A 23,954-nucleotide genomic window follows, 5' to 3' on the forward strand; every position below is an offset into this window, starting at 1 on the left:
CCTTGCAACTAATATTATTTTTTAAAATATTTTATTTATTTATTAATGAGAGACAGAGAGAGAGAGAGAGAGAGAGAGAGAGAGAAAGAGAGGAGAAAGAGGCAGGGACACAGGCAGAGGGAGAAGCAGGCTCCATGCAGGGAGCCCAACATGGGACTCCATCCCGGGTCTCCAGGATCATGTCCTGGACTGAAGGCGGTGCTAAACCGCTAAGCCACACGGGCTGCCCATATTATTTAAACACATTTTATTATGTATTTTATGACAGTGGAGAAATCTAATTTTCTTTTGTCCCTCTATTAGTTTTGATCAGAGCATAATGCTGCATGCGTCAAGTCAAGCATTCTGAAAACATATAGAGAAAAAGCGAGTGCTGATTTATACCTGACCCCATGCCCCTCCTCCTTCCACGTTTTCTCCCTGACCGCACAAGGTCGTTATGCCTTGACACTCCCAGCAGCCTCTAGCTCTTCCCCTGATCTGTTTTTCATATAAATTATCAACTCCTTGACATACCGTAGACATTATTCTCTCTTCACACTAAAATCAGTTCTCACTAAGAACAAATTAATTAGTTTTGATCACTAGCAGATCACCAAGATAATATGTGGAGGGCTCAATAAATATTTACTGGATGGATGAGTTGCATTGCATTTATGTTTTCATTTTTCAGGAATGATTTTTTTAAATGTGTAATCCATGATTCACAACAGACATCCAGTAAGTAGTGACTGTGCTATGTGTGGTATTTAGTTATCATGACTTTATGGGTATATTGTATCAGGTGGAGAAAGTGGGAGAATATTTCCGGGGATATCCATGGTTTTTAATGTGTATAGGTATGGGGTATTAATGAGTGAAAGACACAAATGAGGAAATGACTGCTGCACTCATCTTACTTTCTTATATGACAGTGTTAATATCAGCAGTGCTCATTAGAGTTGACTTCTATAGAGAGCTTATGGAGGAATGCACTGTGTCACGTATCTCTGTGTTAAGCATCTCACATATGGTAGAGAGTTCAGTTGTCAGAACAAGCCCATGAGGCAGGAACTACTGTTGACTCCTGGGGCTTGGGGATGCTAAAAGTGACTGACTCAGAGACACAGAGAGGGCATGTGATGGGGAGAAGTTTTGAGAGCCGCCTTGTCCTGGTACCTATTTTCTAGAATCAAGAAATAGTTCTTGGATGTAAAATAGAGTCTGGATACAGAAAATTTTCTGTAGATTCTTAAAATAGGCACAGGAGTCCTAGGCTGGTGGCTTCCTTTTTTCCCAATGACATCAGAGGTAGAGTGTTCAGTTGAGAATACGTTTTGGAGAGCTTTGACGATAAATGATTGGAAAAGATTCCAGGAGTCTCAGAGATATAACACAAAGGACAGAACAGATTGGGGCCACTCTGAAAAGGCTAAGGCAAATCCACTAAATCCCTTTAGGAAATATGCCTGTTGGAGGAGTTGTACACACAGCTGCTGCAGGCTTCACTCAGGTAGAACCAAGAATCCTGTTCCTAATTATGATGAACCAGTAATCCAACTGCTCACATTCTCAGAATGATGACTATTTTTTGGAGTTTTTGTTTTGTTTAGTTTTTTGGGGTTTTGTTTTTTTTTTTTTTTTTTGTTTGGTTGTTTTTTTTTTGTTTTTGTTTTTTTGTTTTTTTGGTTTTTTTTGGTTCTTCTATGAGGACACGGCTAAGTGTTTCATCTTTAAATCAGCCCAGAGCACTTTGCAACCAATCTGTGTATTTCTTTTCCCAGATGATAACATTATTTTGTTTGGTTTGGTTGGCGTCATTGGCCTTGGCTAACGTCTTGTATTTCAAGTTCTTCTTCATTTTCCAAGCTTCCCCGATTACTTAGCCACACGGTGCATTGTTTCAGTTCCAGTCCCATTAATCAGACTCTTGCCAACTTTTCACAGCTTGGGAAGAATTTTTACTCAAAACATTCAAAACCAGCATTTCACGGAATTCAGCTGTGGTTAACAATGGGCAGCCTTGTTGGTGAGGACCACATTCAAAGTTAATGGGCTTGAAGGAGCATTTTGGTGCCTCTTGGAAAGCATGGGAGCTGGAGCCCAGGCTGCTCAGTTATCAGCCGCCGAGGGTAGAATTAGGATGCTCGGGGCTGGCACACCAGCCTTAGAGACCGCTCCGCCAGCTCCACAATGTTCTCAGGCCTGGGATGGGGGGGTGGGAAGTAAATGCATCTCCATACAGACTATTGTGACCACTCCCTATCAAATGCAGGGATTCGCCACGAGAGCAGAGTTGGGGATTGTGCCGCCCATGCTTTGTGTGGCCCTCAAATTGAGGTCACAGTGGCTTGATTTTTCCCCTGCCATAGAACAAAGCCCTCTAATAAATTTATTAAGTCTAAGTTATTTGCAATTCATGTGCTCTTTGCAGATCAAGACTGGGTTATGGACGATGCCTTCTTTACACAAAAGAATTGAAGCATGAGGAGGAATCTAGGCAGAAGTGAGGACAGGAAGCCCTTCTAAATCATCTTAGGAGCACTTCAGGTAGGTTTTTCTGCAAACCATGTATAACACCCGCTTTGTGTTCATGCTTCAGAAAACTGCTTTTTTGAAGTTTCTGATTGTTCAGGGCAAAATTGTATATTACATACTGCAACATACTGTGCCATTAATTCCCTCAGCAACTTACTGATTAAGGCACGACTTAAATTTTCTACCATTAGAAACATTTCACTTTCTGCGTTCTATGGATGGAATTGTTTTAAAAATTATTAATAGACTTGATTTCTTAGCAGTTTTAGGTTTACTGAAAACTTGAGCAGAAAGTACGGAGTTCCTATATCCTCTGCTTTCCTTCTCCAGTCAGTGTCCTCTGTTGCTGACATGTTAGTGTGGTCTGTTTGTTATAATCAATGAACCAGTGTTAATACATCTTTGTTAACTAAACTCCCTAGTTTATACAAGGGTTCACTTTTTTAGTTGTTCAGTTTTATGGGTTTTACCAAACATATGTCATATATGTACCATTATAGTAACATACACTAGCATGATTTCTATGCCCAAAACCCCTGTAAACCATCTGTTCATCCCTTCCTGCCATCCCCTAATCCCTGGCGACCACTTCTCTTTTTACTGTCTGTATAGTTTTTTAGATTTTAAATCTTGGACATTTACCATCTCATTATCTTACTTTATCAAGACTGAATTTATTTTCCTGAGAATGACCAACATCAAGGGATTGTAACTATAGTTTTAGGTTCAAATTATATATTTGGTTGTCACATGTGAAATGTTTTTTAAAAATCCAGTTTCATCAAGTGTTAATGGATTCACTTGTTTTATTGTTGTTATGGTTGTTGTTTTAGAGAAAGAAAAAGAGCATGAAGGAGCAAGGGGTAAAGGAGCAGGAGGAGAGGGAGAGAGAGAATCTTAAGCAGGCTCCACACCCAGTGCAGAGCCCAACACGAGGCTCAATATCATGACCCTGAGATCATGACCTGAGCCGAAATCAAGAGTCAGATGCTCAACTAGCTTAGCTACCCATGCCAGTCCTGTATTCATTTGTTTCTTAAATAAAAACCCAAATCATTAAATAGCCCTAGGTAATAATGACAAAAAATTACATAAGAGTGTATTAGAAAGAAAATATAGCTCTGATGTCTTTGCCCTTGGTGTGCCTCCATGCATGTCTCATCAGAAGAAGAAAGAATACGATTGTTTCAGTTTAGCTCAACTACCTACTCCTGTATCTGTTAGATCTTGGTGATTGGAACACAACTTGCTGACCTCAGAGGGAAGCTTCCATCTTTTTCAGAGCTTCAGGAGAATGTGTATGTGTGTGTGTGTGTGTGTGTGTGTACTATGTCATATATTATGGAAATTAGTATTTTCTTGTGTATTTGATTTTTGAACATCCGTAATGTTAGCATTTGGCTCAGCCATCCTCCCCATTCTGCAATGGCCCACCTTTGTAGAGAGGCCTACCCTTACTTCTACCATGGCCTAGGCCACCACCTGTGTCCTGAAAGATGCTAATGGCTCTGTCCATCACAGCGGTTCTGATTCCAGCACACGACTCTCCATCCTCCCTTTGCAGTTAGGCTTGAGATATACCAAAGTCCTGACAAATGGAATGGGAAGAATGGGTGGAAGCCACTTCCTAGCCTGCTCTGGGACAACATCCCACAGAATGCTTTAGCTCTTGTTTCGTCTGCTTTGGGAACGATGGGAGGCCAATGTGTTAACTGGGTGAGTGCTGCATGCACATGAAGGGAGCAATAGATATGTCTTGGTTTCACTGAGTCACTGAAACGGGAGCTTGTTGGTTACAATATCATAGTTATCCTGTCCTGACTACTCATACTATGCTTGGTATGTTGGCGGGGTTGTCTTTGTGTGTTTGGTTTTCTGCTACTCTATGTAACCTGAGGATATCTTTCTGGGTTACTGTTCCCAGGAACTTGTAAAGGTCTCAGAATAGATTAGGTACATAAGTATGCCTACATGTAATCCCATGTACACACACATATATGTACATCTCTATCTCACAAAGGAGGAAAAATATATATGTTTAGAATAAAAAAGGGAAAGATAATAGTATTTGCTTACCATATATAAGCTTTTTCTTCCTTTTCAATGATTTATTTCTATCGTTTAAAAGCTTAGATTGAATTTAACTCAGTTTTAGATCAAGTTCCTTAGTTTTTAAGGAAACAATCTTAACTCTAATAGATGTTTACGAAGGTAGCAAGCAGCAAATTGGAAATATATTGCACGTGCATTGAAACTCAGTCTGCACTCTTGATGCAGCCTGGTTGTTTAATACAATCCATATGGGTTATTGCATTGTGGTGACGAGGCCCCAAGTAAAACAGGTTATTCTGGAAGTAAAAACATGGAAATATATCAGATATGATTTAATCCTTATGACATTTGACTTTTTATGACATCTATGATGAGATACTTTTTAGCAGCCGTAAAATCATCAACAATTGTCTTTTCTGGGGACAATAGCAGAAGAGGAGGCTCTGCTGGAGAAAAGAAAGCTCAGCTCCACTAAATAGACTGGCTTGGCCAGCATTCCCTTGACCTTCCTTCTATTACCATGGCAGGGCTTGTCTTATGTGGGAGTGACATGCCCACAATAGGGTAGGAAATGTCACTCATTCCACAAGGAGAAGAATGAGGTAATGACATTAGTGAGATCCGACCTATCCACACTCCATATGTGCTTGAGAGACTGACTGGAGGTCAGATAGAGAGAGAGATACAGAACTCAGCCTCCTGTCAATTCCGTTGGGTAGATGTGATCAGGCCGTCCTACACTTGAGAAAACAATGTGCCTGACCCTTTCAGAGAGCCAGAGAACTGTCCTAAATTTATGCTGCTAAGAAACTCACTGCGTGTTTCCCATATTACGAAAGAAACACAAATAGAAAGGCACAGAGAGATACCAAACTTCACGTAACACAACATACAAAATGACAGTTTAATCTTGACAGTAAATGTGAATAGGATCTCTACGAATATAAAAAGACACTAAAATCAAGTGATAAGTTGTCTCCCAGAGACATACTTAAAACAATTTGATCCAAACATTTTTATTGAAAAAGGATGCAATGTATATTAGGGAGGAAAAGTTAATATTAAGGGGGATAAAGAAAAATATAGATAAAAGCCAAAGCAGTGAACGCTACTAGAAAAAGTATCAACAGCTATGAATGTGCGTGCTTTCTTTCTTTCACTTTCTTTCTTTCTTCCTCCCTCTCTCTCCCTCTCTCTCTCTTTTCTTTCTTTCTTTCTTTCTTTCCTTCCTTCCTTCCTCCTTCCTCTTTCTTTTCTTTTCCTTCTTTTTTCCTTTCTTTTCTTTCTTTCTTTCCTCCATGCCCAGCATGGAGCCCAGGACAAGGCTTAAAACTCATAACCCGGGATTAAGACCTGAACTGAGATCCAGAGTCAGATCCTTAACAAACTGAGCCACCCAGGTGTCCGTAGCTATGTATATACTTAATCATCATGGGTAAAAACTATTAGAAATACATACAAGGAGAAAGGGAGGCTCCTCACGGTGACTGCTCAGATCTCAGAGATCACATAAACAATATTGGAAAAGTTTATGGAAGAACCAAGTAAAGTAATTGTCAGGATTCAACATATATATCTATTTATTTAATATGTATGTATCCACTGCCAAGTTAGGTAGGCCATGCCTTCTGTTTTAAGACCCACAAAACATTTGTAAAATTTGGCTTTATGTTTGGCCACAGTGAAACACCACCCTCCAAAATCAAAAGGGGTAGTAAAAGATATCAGATTTTATGACATAGGGAACAAAAAATTAGAACCTAATAAAAAATATAATAAAGTCTGAAGTGGCATGTTCTTTTGAAAATAGCACTCTTTATTTATTTTTTTTTTTTTATTTTTTTTTATTTATGATAGGCACACAGTGAGAGAGAGAGAGGCAGAGACACAGGCAGAGGGAGAAGCAGGGTCCATGCACCGGGAGCCTGACGTGGGATCCTATCCCGGGTCTCCAGGATCACGCCCTGGGCCAAAGGCAGGCGCCAAACCGCTGCGCCACCCAGGGATCCCCAGCACTCTTTAAATAATAAGAGTTAAAGAGGACATTTAAAATATAATTACAGATTATTTAGAAGCTAATGCTAGTGGGCAGACTATGAAACAAAAATGCATTGGAGATGATCAGTGGTTAGCTGAGAAGCATTTAACAACTGGTTCCCCAAGTATAAATCCAGCATGAGTATTATTTGTGTAGCTGGTTATATTAATAAGTAAGGCAGAGATAAAACAGTGAGAACATCAGAACTTGTGCATCATTAACTGAGTAATGTCTTTGCCGAATTGGGTAGGCAATAGTCCTTGAATACTGGGAGATAATTCCTCCCTATGTGTGTTTGGGAGGGTGTGTGTGCACATATGTGTACGTGCACACGTGCATACTGTTCACAGTGTAATGGCTTTAGAGTCAACACTGTTTTATAGTTAATCTGCACTATTATAATTTTCTGCAACATTTTCTTAAGCCCAGAGAAAATCAACAAAATAATCAGTTTAAGTCCCAGTTTGTAGCCCTTGGTGACTTCCGTGGTATAAATACTCCCACCATGGCCAATTCCAAGCTACCAATGTAGTCACTGCACACAGAAATGAAGAGAGGTCAGCAGGAGCCACCACTATCTAACATAACTGCCTTCGACATCAATAACCTCAAAGGCAGAGATAATATGTAATGAAAAAATAAGACAATAAGAGAATTGTAGGTTTGGGCAAGTATTACTATGGTTTTAATACACTTTTGTTTTATATAACGTATTCTTTTGTTTTATATAATTTTTAATAATGACAGCATTGAACACCAGGCTCCCTGAATTCCTGAGAAGTAATAAATCAATGTGAGCCACCTCCGCCCATTACAGGCAGACAGTCCAGTTCAGAATGTTCTTAGAAGAAAATTCAAAGTATCTAATATTTCCATTTCAAACGAGCCTTACAATAATTTAACTAGGCAACCCTAAAAATAGAAGAAAGGAAAAATTAATATAGCTAACAACAAAACGAATAGTTGGAAGATAGGAAAATAGGTGAGATATATGAATAAATACTGTGTAGTTTCTTGGAACAAACTGGCAATGTATACAACTTAAATCCGCCTATACTATCGTTGTTCCATTTGACCCTAGTGCTCTTAAGAGATAAGGTCACAGGCATGGCAAACAGAACCATGTTCTATGGGGATGGATTCAGATGACTCCGAAGGCTTATCCACTGTCCACCTGTTCTGGAACTAAAGTCACTTTAGGTGACAAACATTTTGGCCTAATTTTGAGAGCTTGGAGGTTATGACGTTTCCCTGTGATCACAGTATTTGATTTGGCTCAGTATGGCTTCATATGGCCCATGCTGGAAGCATCTCACCAGAGAACAAGTCCTAAATCTAGTTCCAAAGATGTAGGAAGGATATCTAATCAGAAATAGGACCAGTTTACACAAATCTAGCCTTCTCAAGACCTTTATGTGAGCTGGATAAAGTATTTTAAGAATCTACTCGTTGCAGAGACTTACTTATTTAGGTACAGAGGAAAGAGGAAGAGCAAATGGACCCAAGGAATAATGTCACTACCTGTCCCTGTGCTGGGTACTCTCATGATCCAGGGCTGTATTTGGGATGTGGGTGGATGACTGGACACTGTCTGATGCTGGCTTGGTGGCATCTTGGCACCCACTCCAAATCCATGTGTGTGGGAGCTCTGAGAGCAGAGTCAGGTCTCAATAAATCCGTCAGACAACAAACAAAAAATGCTCACTGCAGCAGCCTTCGTTCTGCAGAGGGCTCAGTGTTTGTTTTTCTTGGTTCTCATCATTGGGTTTGGGAGCTTGTTTCTTATTGTCTTATCCCATGATGAGATGGCCATATTAGCTTTAATTAATGTTTCATATTGGTTCCTGTGAGTTTCTTGGAGCAATTTAAGATAAGCCAAGGATTAGTAGAAGGTTGCAGATGGAGACAAGATTTACATTTACGGTCTTAGAACTGGCCTTGTGGTCTAGAAACAACTGATAGTTACTTGTAGGGTCTAACTTCTGAAGGCCTGGTGCACACCACAGGCCTATAGAGAAAATACTGCATATACTAGTCTAAGTGAAGAAAAGAGAGAAGAGAGAAAAAGAAGGAATGAAGGAGAAAGAGAGAATAAAATGTAATGGATAAGTAAGAATATAAAAACAGCATATAGGGATGCCTGAGTGGCTCAGTGGTTGAGTGCCTGCCTTTGGCCCAGATGAGATCCTGGAGTCCCAGGTTTGAGTCCCACATTGTGCTCCTTGCATGGAGCCCTTTACTCCCTCTGCCTGTGTCTCTGCCTCTCTCTCTGTGTGTGTCTTTCATGAATAAATAAATGAAAATATTTTTAAAATATATTTTTTAAAATGGTTATATATATGGAAAACAGTAGAATGTTTGTGAGGATGATCTTTTTCTTGGTGGAATTTTAAGAAACAGACTGATAGTCAAGGTCTATATTGAAAAAAGGATGTCAAAGATGCCCTCACTCTCTCTACTCACCTACAAAGTGACAAATAAAGGTTATTTCATAGGTGATCTTAGCCCATGATATAAAGACAGTGACATTTCAATGCTATTCAGCTTTAAAAGAAAAATTAATCCCTGTTACTGAAACTGACCAAGACCAGAAAAAAAGAAGGAACACATTATATAGATTAGATATTATAAAGGTAGATTAGCTGAGACATTAAAATACGACAGAGATCAGAAAATAAGAGAATTATAGGCATATATATGGGTCATATCAATTACATAAATATTAATGCAAACTCTTTAAGTGAACATTTAAGCTAGCAGTATATTAAGAAGTAATACCCCATGATGAAACAATATCTATTTTAGGAATACTGGCATGATTCAATATTAGGAAATCTATTAATGTAATTTGTGACATTAAGTTAATTGAAAAAATAACCTTACTGTTTTAATAGTATCAAAAAATTTCATACAATCCAACAGTTATTTCAGATTAAAGTTCTAGGCAAAATAGAAGTGAGAGTAATAAAAATAAATTCAACCAAATATGTCTTGTTGCTGTGACATCCCATTGGAGTCATTAAGAGAAAAGAAAACAAAAACAAACTCAAAATAGATTAAAGACCTAAATATGAGATCCAGAACCATATAGATCATAGAAGAGAGCACAGGCATTCATTTCTCTGACATCAGCTGTAGCAGCATTTTTCTAGATATGTCTCCTGAGATAAGGCAAACAAAAGCAAAAATAAACTATTGGGATTTCATTAAAAAAAAAAAAAAACTTCTGAAGAAAGTTAAAAAAAATTTTAAAAAGCTTCTGCACAGTGAAGGAAATAATCAAAACTGAAAGGCAGCCTATGTAATGGGAGAATATATTAGCCGATGACATATCTGATAAAGATTTAGTGTCCAAAATCTATAAAGAATTTATAAAACCCAATGCCCAAACCACAAATAATCCAGTTTAAAAAATGCACAGAAGACGTGAATAGACACTTTTTCAAAGAAGACATACAGATGGCCATGAGACACATAAAAAGATGCTTGATCTCACTGATCATCAGGGAAATAAAAATCAAAATGACAATGATATATCACCTCGCACCTGTCAGAATGGCTAAAATCAGCAACACAGGAAACGACAGGTGTTGGTGAAGATGCAGAGAAGGGGGAACCCTCTTGCACTGTTGATATGAATGCTAACTGCTGCAGCCACTCTGGAAAACAGTATGGAGGTTCCTCAAAAATTTAAAAATAGGGATGCCTGGGTGGCTTAGTCAGTTGAGTATCCGACACTTGGTTTTGGCTCAGATAGTAATCTTATGGGTTGTAAGATCAAGCCTCATGTCAGGCTCTAACTCAGTGGGGAGTCTACTTGGAGGTTCTCTCCCTCTTCCCCCCCCCCACACCAACTCATGCTCGAGCACTCTCTCCTCTTTCTCTCAAATAAATAAATCTTTTTTTAAAGTTAAAAATAGAACTACCATATGATCCTGCAATGGTACTTCTAGATATCTACCCAAAGAATAGAAGAATACTAATTCAGAGGGATATATGCACCCCATGTTTACAGTAGCATTATTTACAATAACCAAGATATGGAAGCAGACCAAGTATCTATCAGTTGAGAAATGGATAAAGAAAATGTGGTATGGAGTGCCTGGCTGGCTCAGTTGGGAGAGCATGTGACTCTTGATCTTGGGATTTGGAATTTGAGCTCTATGTAGGGGGTACAGATAACTTTTTTGGGGGGGGTACAGATAACTTAAAAAAATAAACTTTAAGAAAAAGATGTGGTATATATACACAATGGAATATTGCTTATCCATGAAAAGAAATGAAATCTTACCATTTGCAACAATGTAGATGGAGCTACAGGGTGTAATGCTAAGTGAAATAAGTCAGAGAAAGACAAATACCATATGATTTCACTCATATGTAGAATTTAAGAAACAAAAAATAAGCAAAGAGAAAAAAAAAGAGAGGGGCCAACCAAGAGACGGACTCTTAACTCTAGAGAATAAACTGAGGGTTACCGGAGGGGAGATGAGTGTGAAGATTCTTAATGTGGAACAAAGATGTGATATGGAAGAGATTAAGAACCTTGCATTTCTAAATTTGCATTGGAAATATGAGTATGAACTCTCAAGTCTCATATATACTTTTCAAGTATGTTGAAAATTCATAGAAACAATAACTAATTCAGTGGCAATGACATTCCTAGGACCCAGATTTTGGTTTTCATGTATCATTTCCTGTTTTCAGAAGCTTGGATTTCTTGGAGAAATGGCTGATTCTTGTCCTGGGGCAGGGGATGCAGAAGATGAGACTAGAGCATCATGAAAAATCATAGGAAAAAAATATATCAGAATCTAGTAGGGTTATGTCAAAAAGACTCAGTGGCCAACTTGATAGAACTCACACTGGCCAAAGCTGAGCCAGTTTGAGCTTCACAGAGGATAAAGCTTGTAATGGATTGAAACCCACCAAATACACTTAAATCCATGAATTTATAAAGACATTTAAGAATAAGACCAGTTGGTCACATTGTGAAGATGAGAGTTAGCCAATTGATTACATTGAAAATCTAATAGGCATCTTCTCTTCCTATATAAGCAACAGAATGTTAGCTGAGAATTACAGTAACTACAGTTAAATAAATGAATAAGTAAATTGATCAGACTAGAACATCACCATTTTTTGTCCTCAATGAATTAATGGATGTAGGTATTGAACACTCAGTGCTGATAGCATAAAAGAGAGCAAAGCCAGAAAATATTTATGTCCTGATGAAAAATTCAATTCCAACTATGGTCTTGCCAAATGGATTAAATCTGATTTTTATTAAGCCCCTGAATTCAGCTGATGATTATCAGGGAACGCAGAGAATGGAACAACTTGTTTAAGCACATCAGTAGGCAATAAGTAATACTCAGACTCTGGAAAACACTATGATTCAAACAACCCAGGTTTTGCAACAGATAAATTGTAATGGAAAAGAGGGATAGATAAGCAAGAGTAAAATCTGAAAACACACAAACCAAACACTAACCAGCCTAGTCTCTAACACCAGCAGCATTCAAACAAAGGAGAGGATTTATGACCAGCATGCTATGTAACCTGACGTTTCCAAGTGTCTGCAAAGCTTAGCTTGGTGCCTTTCCATGTAGCTTCTCATTCCTCTCTCCTTTCAACCTCTATAAGGAGAGAGGTTGGTAAATCTGAACCTGTTAAATGATCCATAATTACCCTCAACTTGTCAGAGTGCCATTAGGATAGACAAAGAATTTGTCCCAGGGTGGAGTGGAAGAAACTTTCCAAGGAAAAAAGTCCCTTTCTGAAGATCCATGTGCCATTGAAGACATGAGAAGACAGGTAGAGTACACAGTACAATGAGAAAATGGAACAGGAACACAACTTTATTTTCTTTTCCTTGCTTGTCTAAATCTTGGGAACATAGGAGAGAGGAAGATTAAAAAGAAATCAAATAGTTCAAGATCTGTGAAGTGAGCTGGGCCACCCAGAGAGCCTACAGGGCATCTTCTTCCCCATCCTTGAAGACCGAAAGCTAGGGCCAGCTTCCAGTTCTCACTCACTTGTCCATTTTCAGTGAGGTGTGTGGAAGTGGCTCGAGTGGTGCCATTGAGCTTGGCCAGAAGGAGAACCAAGCAGATTCTGTGATGGGAGTAAAAAGCCTTCAGGGTTTGAAGCTGAATGCAGAGAACAACCAGATGCCTGAGAGTAGCATCTACCTAGGGTAAATCCATCCCCTACAGAAAAGGCAAAACAGCCATGTTTGGCCACCCTATGTCCCATGTCCCCAGAAGAGTACAGACCAACCCTCTTCAAATTCAGGGGCTAGGGACAACTTAGTGTTTACACCACATTCCTTAGAAAAAAAAAAAAAACAAGGAAAATGATGTTGAGAAGCATTTGTTTGTGACATATCAGTAAAAACTCAAGTCTCTGTCCAGGGCCACGCGTGGCAAACCGGTCAAGATGCAACAGTAAACCAAGGGTCTAGGAAAATGTAAGGAGGCTGTAAAAGTGTCAAGGAAACTGCTTTAAGATGCTGGGAAGAAATGTGAGTGTGCTGTGCATTCACAAATATTGTTAAAATTGTATTTTTGGAAGATAGGAAATATACCTAATAGCTTGGTGCACTGAAACAAGACATCTTCATGCAAATTGCTTCAAGCGTCATCTAGTCCCTCTTGACTGCATGTTTAAGGCACTACAGTAAGACGAATGGATGCAGAGAAGTTAAAATCCTGGGGAAAAGATCAAATCCAGCATAGTAGCAGAAGGATATGACCTCAGGGTAAAGATCAAAGCAAAAGTGATATAGTTAGGCCAATGTTAAGATGTCTGCAATGGTTAAGATAGGACCTGGTAGAACATCTCAGCTGACTAGAACAGTGGACGACGTGAGGCCATTGTTCTAGCACAGCCTTACATACACTTAGAAGTAGCCATTGAGTCTAGGATGGCCTCTGTTTTGAGGTTGTAGGTTTGGATCTAAGAGGCCAGTCAGTCATCTCTTTGGTTCACACGTCTTTAGAGCAAGAGGAGCTATGTCCAAGTAAACCCATCTGCACCTGGAGATGATTTAGGAGACACAGTCTTCTAATTTAAGCCTGATCCTGATGCTAGAATGAGATGAGACTTCGGCATCATGGAAAAGAAGTGAATGTTTTGGAAACCAGGTATCAGAGGCTGGTTACAAGTCTCCAAACACAGCTCCCATTGAACCACATCTTGTGTGCGTGCCCTTGTATAGCCCCCTCCTCCTTGGGCTGTCTCCTTGACCCTGTTGGTCACATGATGCTGTGCTCCTCCAAGCCTGAGTCTCAGGTGGGTGTGGAAGATTTACCCTTGTGATACCACAGTCGCTGAGCCACTGAGTAAGAACTCCAGCTTTCCTGCTGACAAGACAACTGGGAGACCTTGAGACTCGGGAAGAGGATCTGAGACTATATGGGAATCCCAGATGTCTGGACATCCCAGCAGAGAACAGCCTTTTAAGGATCCCTGACAGGCTGCCAGGATTATGACTAAACCGTTTTAAATATTCCAGTGCAGTCAAGCTCTTTCAGATATCTGTGGCTTCAGCCAATATCACAGTGAGGAAGAACTGCTGGTTGAGCCCAGCTGACACACACTATCCTGAGAGATAATAAAAAATTGTTTTAATAAAATACCAAGTGTTAGGCTAGATTGTGACATAGTGCAAAATCAATACCTTGTTGACTATGATCACAACCACATTACATAATATTAACTGCAGGCACTATAATATCTGTTCATAAGTACCTTTGCAGATGCTGTTCCCTCTGGGAAGTATTCTTTGTGTGGGCAGGAAAAGCCTACTTTTCACTAGTGTGCTGAAGCCTAACCTGACTTCCCCTAAGGAGAAGGGACCTCCCTCTGTGCCTTTGTAATTCTCTTGTTACATATGTAGCGAGGTAGCCGGGTAGGTAGGTAAGTAGGCAGGCAGGCAAATAGAGCTGGGTAGACGGCTGGTAGTTCTAATGAGATTGCAGTGATGTGCATATAGGTCTAGCATACTCCTTCTTTTTTCAAGTCTTTGCATCCCCACTGCATAACACCAAATCGGTACTCAACAACTTTCATTGATTATAGGAATAAACTTTGTTCTAGACTTGCCTGGAACCTTTTTTTTTTTTAAGATTTTATTTATTTATTCATGAGAGACACACAGAGAGAGGCAGAGACACACACAGGCAGAGGGAGAAGCAGGATCCCTGCAGGGAGACTGATGTGGAACTCGATCCCAGGACTCCAGGATCACGCCCTGAGCTGAAGGGAGATGCTCAACCCCTGAGCCACCCAGGCATCCCTACACTTGCCTACAACCTTTACATGGATTTTGTAAAGAAGAAACATGAAACCTGCATTATAGAATCACCCACTATCAAATGCATGTTATAAATGTATTAAATATCCTAACCATCCAACTTTTATATTTAATTATTGAAATCAGTTAAACATCGCTTTTAGTTGTTTCTGGAAGAAAATTCTGGAATGTGGGAAACCATAAATTTTCTTAACATCTTCTGAAGCCAAAGTACTGACTATTGATATGTTCTCATCTTCCAGTGCCCTGGCCAGCTACAATTTATTCCATAAGAAATAACAAAGTTAATCCTTAGAACATTGAATTATTTCAGTAACAAATTACAAGAAATAACAAAAAGTAGACACTAAACATCATCTACTTGCCTCTGGTTCCTTTGCCTTTGCAATAATAAAAATCCAGCATTTGGGGTGCCTGTCTTAGGCAAGCATGTGATTCTCAATCTTGGGGTCATGAGTTTGAGCCCCACATTGAACATAGAAATTAGTTAATTTTTAAAAAATCTGGGATCCCTGGGTGGCGCAGCGGTTTAGCACCTGCCTTTGGCCCAGGGCGTGATCCTGGAGACCCGGGATCGAATCCCACGTTGGGCTCTCGGTGCATGGAGCCTGCTTCTCCCTCTGCCTGTGTCTCTGCCTCTCTCTCTCTCTCTCTCTCTCTCTCTCTGTGACTATCATAAATAAATAAAAATTAAAAAAAAAATTAAAAATCTAACATTTTCCATCTAAGCAGGATCATCATTAAAAAACAAAGGGCAGCCCAGGTGGCTCAGCGGTTTAGCACTGCCTTCAGCCCAGGGTGTGATCCTGGAGACCCAGGATCAAGTCCCACGTCAGGCTCCCTGCATGGAGCCTGCTTCTCCCCTCTGCCTGTGTCTCTGCCTCTCTATCTCTGTGTCTCTCATGAATAAATAAATAAAATCTTTTTAAAAAGGTAAAAATTAAAAACAAACAAAAATAAGGGTGCCTGGCTGGCTCAGTTGGTGGAATATGCAATTCTTGATCTCAGGGTCATGAGTTCAAGCCCCAAGTTGGGTGTGGAGCCTACTAAAAGAAATACAGTTAAGAATTATCAGCCCTTTAAATAAATATGCTTGTATAGATATGTACTAATTATGCAGATTATATTTCTGTCTCAGTAAAATTTCATCAGCATGTTGGGCCATTCCCTGAGGTCTCATTTCTGTATCTATTGGATCACCAGAAAAGACAAGTTTAATTCCCTCAGGAGCATTCAGAATATAAATCAGGCAAAAACACCGATCTGTTGACTCAAAGAGCCTCAGGATATATGAGCATTGGAAGGGAAGTTGGGAGTTTTCTAGATTAGATTCACAGCACTGTTTGGTGCTTCCTATTACATCCTTGTTACATGGGCACCCAGCTGTGTTTGAACAGCTTCAGGAATGAGGACCTTCAAAGTCCTAGAAAACTATCATTCTGAGTGGCTAAAAAAATAAAGCTGTCGACAAAGATATGAATAATTGGCATTTGAAAAAGAGTGTCTTGCCGTAGGGTTTTCAGGCATACATACATCAGGAAATAAATGATGTGAACTTCATGTGAATTCATGTAATTTTTTTTTCAAATTAAAGGATTTAAAGTTCATAATGGCCACAACAAGAGAGTCGGTATTAATCCAACACCATGATTTGAATTGTTCTGATATTTGGAAAAGTTCAAGAGACCGTTCAAGCACTGAAATGATTGATAACTTAGAGAGTAAATTCTTCGTAGATAAGTCAGCTGAAACCCACATGAAGGAAACAGGCTCTAAAGTTGGAAAATAAGAGAAGTGAATGTGATAGCAAAGATAAAAAGTCTCCATGCCCTTCAGTTACAAAGACGATGGATGTGGACTTCAAATTGTTGCATAAAGATACTCAGTTAGAGGCTTTTAGGGATATAGAAAAGATTTCAGAGTCTTAGCACAGAAATACCTTAAGCATGTGCTTGTCTGAAAACCTGAAAAGAGATGAAATATTTATAGGTATTTTTCATTAAAAAAAAAAACCAAAAACCTAAAACTTTATACATCTCTGTCCTCACTGTAATATACACTTTTCTTAGCTCAGAGGGAGAGATATACTATACTGTGTACTTGAGGAATATTTGCTAAAAGAAAGTGAATATGGAAATTTTCCTGATGGTACCCTGAGTATAGGTAAAATGAAGATAATATAATAAATAACTGAATTAAAGAGGTTGACTGTAGTGATCATCTTACATTTTTGGAAGTGATGGTCTTTGTTGGAATATTTTACATCCAGTATATCAGTTTTCCTAAGAAGGCAGATTGGGGGACAGATTTTGAATTAATGATATCTGCTATCATAGACAGATTTATCCCAGTTTCATTCTGCTAAACCATAATACCTTTTTGGTTTTCTTTTTTTTTTTAAGATTTTATTTATTTATTCATGAGAGATACAGAAAGAAAGAGGCAGAGACACAGGCAGAGGGAGAAGCAGGCTCCATGCAGGGAGCCCGACGTGGGACTCGATCCCAGGTCTCCAGGATCAGGCCCCGGGTTGAAGGCGACACTAAACCACCAAGCCACCCAGGCTATCCACCTATTTGGTTTTCAAATATTATTGGACACACTTAAAAAAAATCAAACTATGCTCTTTACAGCATTTATGTAAAGCTTATATAAGTTATCATATTATAAATTTATTCCTTGGCCTCTCAGTTATTTCCTGTTATTTTAGTTTTCAGACAAGATGAAATTCAATCACTTAAAAAGAAATTTACAACCAGGCTGCTACACAAACCCCAAATTCCAAAATTACTTTTATTCTTGGCTTCTTTGGAAAAATGTGTCAAGTTCATTCTTTCATGTAGGTCCAGAAGTATGATCAGGATGTTCGGATTGGTTTTGACCATTCTGTAGAACCTGCTCGTGTTTGCTGTGAGGTATATATGCTGCGTAGTGCAGTTTGTATGTGACCTAGCCAGGTAAGAGGAGAGGACTTAGCCCTCTCCCAAAACAGAAAGGAACAGTAAATTCAGCAGAGTGCATGGCCGCTGCAGTGATGCTCCAAGAAGCTGTGATTTTAGCATTTCAGACAGTCTACAGATACATAGAATCGTATCAGATGTCTTTGAAGTGTCTATATAAGTTGTGATGGTGACAGATGCGAAGTATCTAAAGTATTCAGAAGAGAATGAAGCTGCTTATAGAGCAGTTAAAAGAAACACGTGGTGTAACTTGGTTTGAGCATCATGGAGTGGATTGTATACTAATATGCAGCTTGAACATAGGCAATGGACTACCCCTCTTTTAAAGCATTTGAATTTGTTACAAGTGGCAAAAATAGGGGGTTCAAGATAGCAAAGAGGGTTTGAGAAAAAATCATCCTGGATGAATGCACCCCATCCTCCATTTCATGCCTAACTTTTGGAGGCATCATTTGCTGGTATTGTGAAATCAGGGAGTATGTATACACAGGAAGTTGAATTTTCCATTTGAATTTTTTTTCCAGCCCTAAACTAGAAACTGTCCAAATATCCATGAATAGAAAAATACATTCTCTTATATTTTTGGATCTGTGCCATGGATCATAATAGTGAATACCTTAAAGCACGCATAAAATGGATGGATCTAATCAGTCTGTCTAATAATAAGTGGAAAAGAATGTAAAGACCTGCCTTTTATGTGTCAGGTAGACAACAGGAATTATCTGACTAAATTCTGAAGATGGGCTTATGTGTGGGTCATGTGAGAGCAGTGACCTTGAGTTGTGGGTGAGGTATTGGACGTGGAATATTAGGGCGGCGGGGAGACAGGCAGACAAGGTGCAGTGGTCTTTCCAGCGCTGTGATCCTTCTGAGTCTTTCATCACTCTCACCACATGGGCCAGTCCACCAGCACGAACCATGAGGAGCCCCATCTCTTTTGTGTGTGCCTAGGGGCTCAAAAATGTCAGAGACAGTCCCCTCAGAAGGAAGCTATGATGTGAACACGCCAGTATTTGGCTGAAAATGTAGTCCTAAACATGACCGGTTTAACCTGCCGTGTCTATCACAGACTGTTAACCTTCTTAGAAATCTGTACAGGGGTATGTAATTTATCCAGAGCTATTTGCAGGTTCAGTATTTTGGATTGTCTCAACTAACAACTCCAAAACTATTCTCTTAATACTATGTATAGTGCCATGTCAATGACTGTGCTTCTTGTTTTATGTTTTCTTCCTAGGATTTATACACTTGTAGAATATGACCACTGAAGGCCAGTGAAGAGATGATCTCCAACCCCATCCTTTTTCAGATAAGGAAACTCATACAGAGAGGTTGCAGCAACAGTCCCAAAACACAGGGTTGTAACTTATGGCAGAAGGTGGTTCATGCTTCCTGCAGGTGTTAAATGACCAAAGGTATATTAAAGCCCTTATGTTTTTTCTTCTGTTATAAAACTGCAGGCTTAATGGGTCTGTTTTGATAATCACATCTTAATTAGATTCCTTAAAGATTTTCATTAAGTTCAAACTACACCCACTCACACTACTATTTTTCAGCGCTACTATTTTTCAAAAGCTATAGGATATTTAAATTTTAAAACATCAGAATTCTTTTTTTTTTAGATTTTATTTATTTATTCGTGAGACACACACACACACGCACACACAGGCAGAGTCACAGGCAGAGTCACAGGCAGAGTCACAGGCAGAGGGAGAAGCAAGCTCCCTGCAGGGACCCCGATGTGGGACTGGATCCCGAGACTCAATCCCAGGACTCTGGGATTACGCTCTGAGCCAAATGCAGATGCTCAACTGCTGAGCCACCCAGGCGTCCCAAAACATCAGAATTCTAATCTGCTTAAAACACAAAAATTTTGAGGACACCTGGGTGGCTCAGTGGTTGAGCATCTGCCCATGGCTCAGGTCATGATCCTGGGGTCCTGGAATGGAGTCTTGCATCATGTTCCCTGCAGGGAACCTGCTTCTCCCTCTGCATGTGTCTTTGCCTCTCTCTATGTGTCTCTCATGAATAAATAAATACAATATTTTTTTTAAAACCACAACAATTATTAAATGATTTTAAAATGCCACCCTGGAGTTAGGTTGTCTGTGTTAGAAATTATATTCTTCATGAAATGTTACAGTCTGCTTTCTTGATCAGCATCATTTTCCATAATACCAAATGTGCTTCAGAATTATAAATTGTGAGTTAAAGGTGGTCTTTTGATCAGAATACCAAAACCCTGTCTGCTAATCTCTTCTGTGGGCATTTCACAATTTTTACTGCTATGTGTATTTCCCGGGATATAACTTTTGATTTGTTAAGACAGTTCCCTTTTGGTAAATGTTTGGGAGGAGGTTATTTGGCTTAATATTTCGAGAACAATTGAGAACATTGTGATAAAGGCATAAGAGCCAATAGGTAAGGAGGCTTTTGGGCGAGTTCCATCTGCTCCCTGTATAGTCGTGGGACCTCGCAAGTACTGAGATTTTTGAACTTGAGTTTTCTTGTGAGGAAATGAGTATAGACACATGTATCTAACAGGAATGTTATTGGGATGGTTTACAAATGAAATATTCCATCCAGTACTAAAATATGGTATGGGCTCAATTAATGATATTTACTGTTTTCTTCATGGGTCTTAGAATATCCTTTTCCAGAGAATTATGATATTTTCCTTTCTTATCATCTGCCTGGGGTACTTCACTTTTTAACACATTTGGTTTATGTATTGGGCCTAAACTTACAACTTTATTTGCTCTGATTTTTATCTCTCTCTAATTTTCTGTTTTTGTCCTTTGTAAATGAATAAAGCAGTTATTATGTTATATAAAAAATAATGTATAAAGACATCATCCATCCCATTAATTGATTAAAATGCCAGAAAATACTGTAATGAATGTTTATCGCACTTAAATGTCCCATGAGAATCCTCAGCTCACATAACATTTCTCTAAACATGTGAATATACAATAGTGGATCCCAGATACGTAGAACCCAGAAAAAAAGGAGCCTTGAAAGCCCAGAGCATCTGCAGAGATATTTGCAGATTCTCCCCTTGCATTTGCAGAAAGCTGGAGATACTGTAATGTTGGTAGCGGGGGCAGTGTCCTGCCTCCTTTCTGAGAGACTGAGAGCAGCCGTGCATAATGGCTGTTTTAAGAACTGTGCCTCAGTTTTGTGGTTTTTTTTTTTTTAAGATTTTATTTATTTATTCATGAGAGACACAGAGAGGTAGAGATACAGGCAGAGGGAGAAGCAGGTTCCATGCAGGGAGCCTGATGTAGGACTCCAGGATCATACCCTGGGCCGAAGGTGGCAATAAACCGCTGAACCACCTAGGCTGCCCATGTTTTTTGTTTTCTTTAACGATTGTATTTATTTATTCATGAGAGACACAGAGAGGCAGAGACACAGGCAGAGGGAGAAGCAGACTCCCTGTGGGGAGCCCGATGCGGGACTTGATCCTAGGACCCCAGGATCATGACCTGAGCTGAAGGCGGATGCACAACCACTGAGCCACCCAGGTGTCCCACAGCTCAGTTTTGCGAACCACTCTCAGAAGTTAGAAGAGTAGTAGATAATGCTGATGTACTAAATGGGACTGTATGCTGTGATTTAAAAAAATTTTTTTAGGGCAGTTTTAGGTTTATAACAAAATTGGGAGGGAGGGACAGAGGTTTCTCATAGAGCACCTGCTCCCTCACACATAGTCTTCCCCATTATCGGCATCACTTTCCAGAATAGTACATTTTTTACTAAAGATGAACATTGGCCCATCATGATCACCCAGCATCCCCAATGTACCATAAGGTTCATGATTGGGGTTGTAAGTGCAGTGGGTTTGGACAAACATATAATAACACGTTATCTACTATCATATTTTCACACAGATAGATTCACTGTCCTAGAAATCCTCTGTGGCCTGCCTCTTCATCTCCTCTACTTCTCAACCTAATGCTTTTGAAAAAAACATTAAAAAAAAAAAAGTCACACATGATAATGAAAAACAGAAAAAGAGCAGATTCAGGAAGTCATCCATGCCCTTGACATTTTTAGAATCTGTTAACACTTTCTCCTATCTTTTCTATATGCACAGGCTTTGAACACATGGGCTTATAGTTTTATATTGTGTGGTCACAGCCATGGTGCTTCTAGAACACTATGAGAATGGCTTTCACGTTAACCACTCGTGAGTCAAATAATGTCATATGTGCAGGAAATATAATGGTAAGCATTGTAATTAGTTTTCTTTGTGGCTGTAAACTCGATTTATTTTCCTGTGGGAATATAAGGAAAAATATATTTATATATTTAGAGATACATACAGAATGCAGTGTAACACAAATAGGTACTGATTTTCCTTTTAAAAGTCTCATTTGTAATCCTTTTCATGGTCCACCGAGACTATTTTGTATTTTAATATATCTAATGCAATGTGCCCTTTTCACGGAGTCATTTTGTTTTGCAAAGATACAGACTTCAGTACTTTGTAGTAATATAAAGCAGAAAACTCAAGTCAGTAATCAGATGAATAATTACATATTCTCCCCTCTACTTAAATGTGTACGAGTAACACCAAATGTTTATGGTGTTAACTTGTAATAAGAAAAAAATATTCTGCCTCAAGATGCTCATGAAAACAGTCATTTTTCTTTTTTGGCAATGCCTTTTGGGTGGATACATATTACTGTCATCCTTTAAAAGAATTAAATACAAATTGGAAACTAAGTGAAGAGAAATAAAATGCCACAGAAATTTCAAAGGAAGATTTATAACTTGGATATTATGAACAACGTTACCAAACCTTATGATCTCTGTATCCATCAGTCTTTCTTTGCACAGTGTACTTCAGACATTTAAGATTAATAGAATTAAGACTGGTAAATTTCAGAAGGATCACCTCTGGAGATCCTCAGATAAGATGATGTGACCAGGATGCATTACCATTAAATCTGTCACTAACTTAAAGATAATTAAGTAGATTCTACAAAATAAATTTTTTACCAGTATATTCCAGTGTGAAGGAGGGAGGAGGAAATGGAAACATAAGCAAGAAAGACTCCCTTGATCTTTCCAAGTAATATGGAATGCTTGCCGTAATTGTATCTAAACTGTACGTAGAAGACTGGAGTCAGGAGCTAATCAGATGTTTGAAAATCCAGATAGTCTGAAACTATGCCAATGATGAAAGAGATAGGGAGTCACTCAATGAAATTAGCAACACACACTGGAACTTCTATAAAATGCAGCGGTATAAAGGTGATTTTACATGGAGAACAGTATTCTAAAATTCAGAAAATAATTAACTCTTTGGAGGAGATACACAGTAAAATTGGGAAAAAGTTGGATTCAACCATATTTTTACAGGGCCATGTATTTGGAAATCAACTGTACTGATTTGTGGTGCTTGTTTAACTGTATTGATTGAGGAGCATGGCCAGTTGATTTGGAAAACGAGTTCAGAAGGGAATTAGTTTTCAGGAGTTTTTAACCGAATGAGATATTTTTAAATCCCTATAATACAATTCAGTCTTAACATTAATTTGTGTGTCTCATTTCAGCTTTACTATGTCCTTGATGAGATCCAACCTTACAATTTGTAAATAGGCCCAACATGGCTATTATATGATTACGAGTCAATTTCAAGGATTGATTTTAGAGATGGATTTAGTAATATCTGTGACATTTGTGGAACATGGGGCATGTTAAGGAAGACGTTGAACATTTGGGACAGACTTCTGCTAAAGGCGTAAGGAAGGCACAGGTCAGTACTAGTGTTCTAGGTATGTGGTCGTGGCCAGCACATTTTTAATTTTTTTGGATAATATGTCCCATGTGTACAGTGTCACTAGCTTTGTGGCTTCAAGTCATTTTTTTCTGTGTCCTGTTGCCCATTAAAGTCAAGAAGAGACTTGTTTATAAAAATGCTAGTGTGGCTTCTAACTCAGGGTGACAGGGTAGGAAGCTGATGAGAAATGCCCCTCTGTTTTTTAGAGCTCATTTTTTAAAGTTGATTTGAATGTGCATCAGGAGCCAAAACAACTGTCTTGAGTCATAAATAGGA

At 39.0% G+C, this 23,954-nt stretch overlaps 1 long non-coding RNA gene across 5 annotated transcripts in view; it reads left to right on the top strand.

Annotated features, from left to right (window-relative positions):
* Positions 1–23,954, top strand: part of LOC129517543 (uncharacterized) — a 435,231-nt gene that overhangs the window by 202,773 nt on the left and 208,504 nt on the right. For 3 of the 5 annotated variants that reach the window (XR_008666072.1, XR_008666070.1, XR_008666073.1), the window contains 4 exons: positions 2,414–2,529; positions 19,125–19,302; positions 21,987–22,117; positions 23,452–23,654. This is a non-coding gene — a long non-coding RNA (uncharacterized LOC129517543). The remainder of the gene's footprint in view (positions 1–2,413; positions 2,530–19,124; positions 19,303–21,986; positions 22,118–23,451; positions 23,655–23,954) is intronic. The other 2 variants (XR_008666071.1, XR_008666074.1) reach the window with 2 other exon arrangements.

This window comes from Nyctereutes procyonoides, unplaced genomic scaffold, assembly GCF_905146905.1.
Source record: "Nyctereutes procyonoides isolate TBG_1078 unplaced genomic scaffold, NYPRO_anot_genome, whole genome shotgun sequence".
Classification (NCBI taxonomy): Eukaryota; Metazoa; Chordata; class Mammalia; order Carnivora; family Canidae; genus Nyctereutes; species Nyctereutes procyonoides.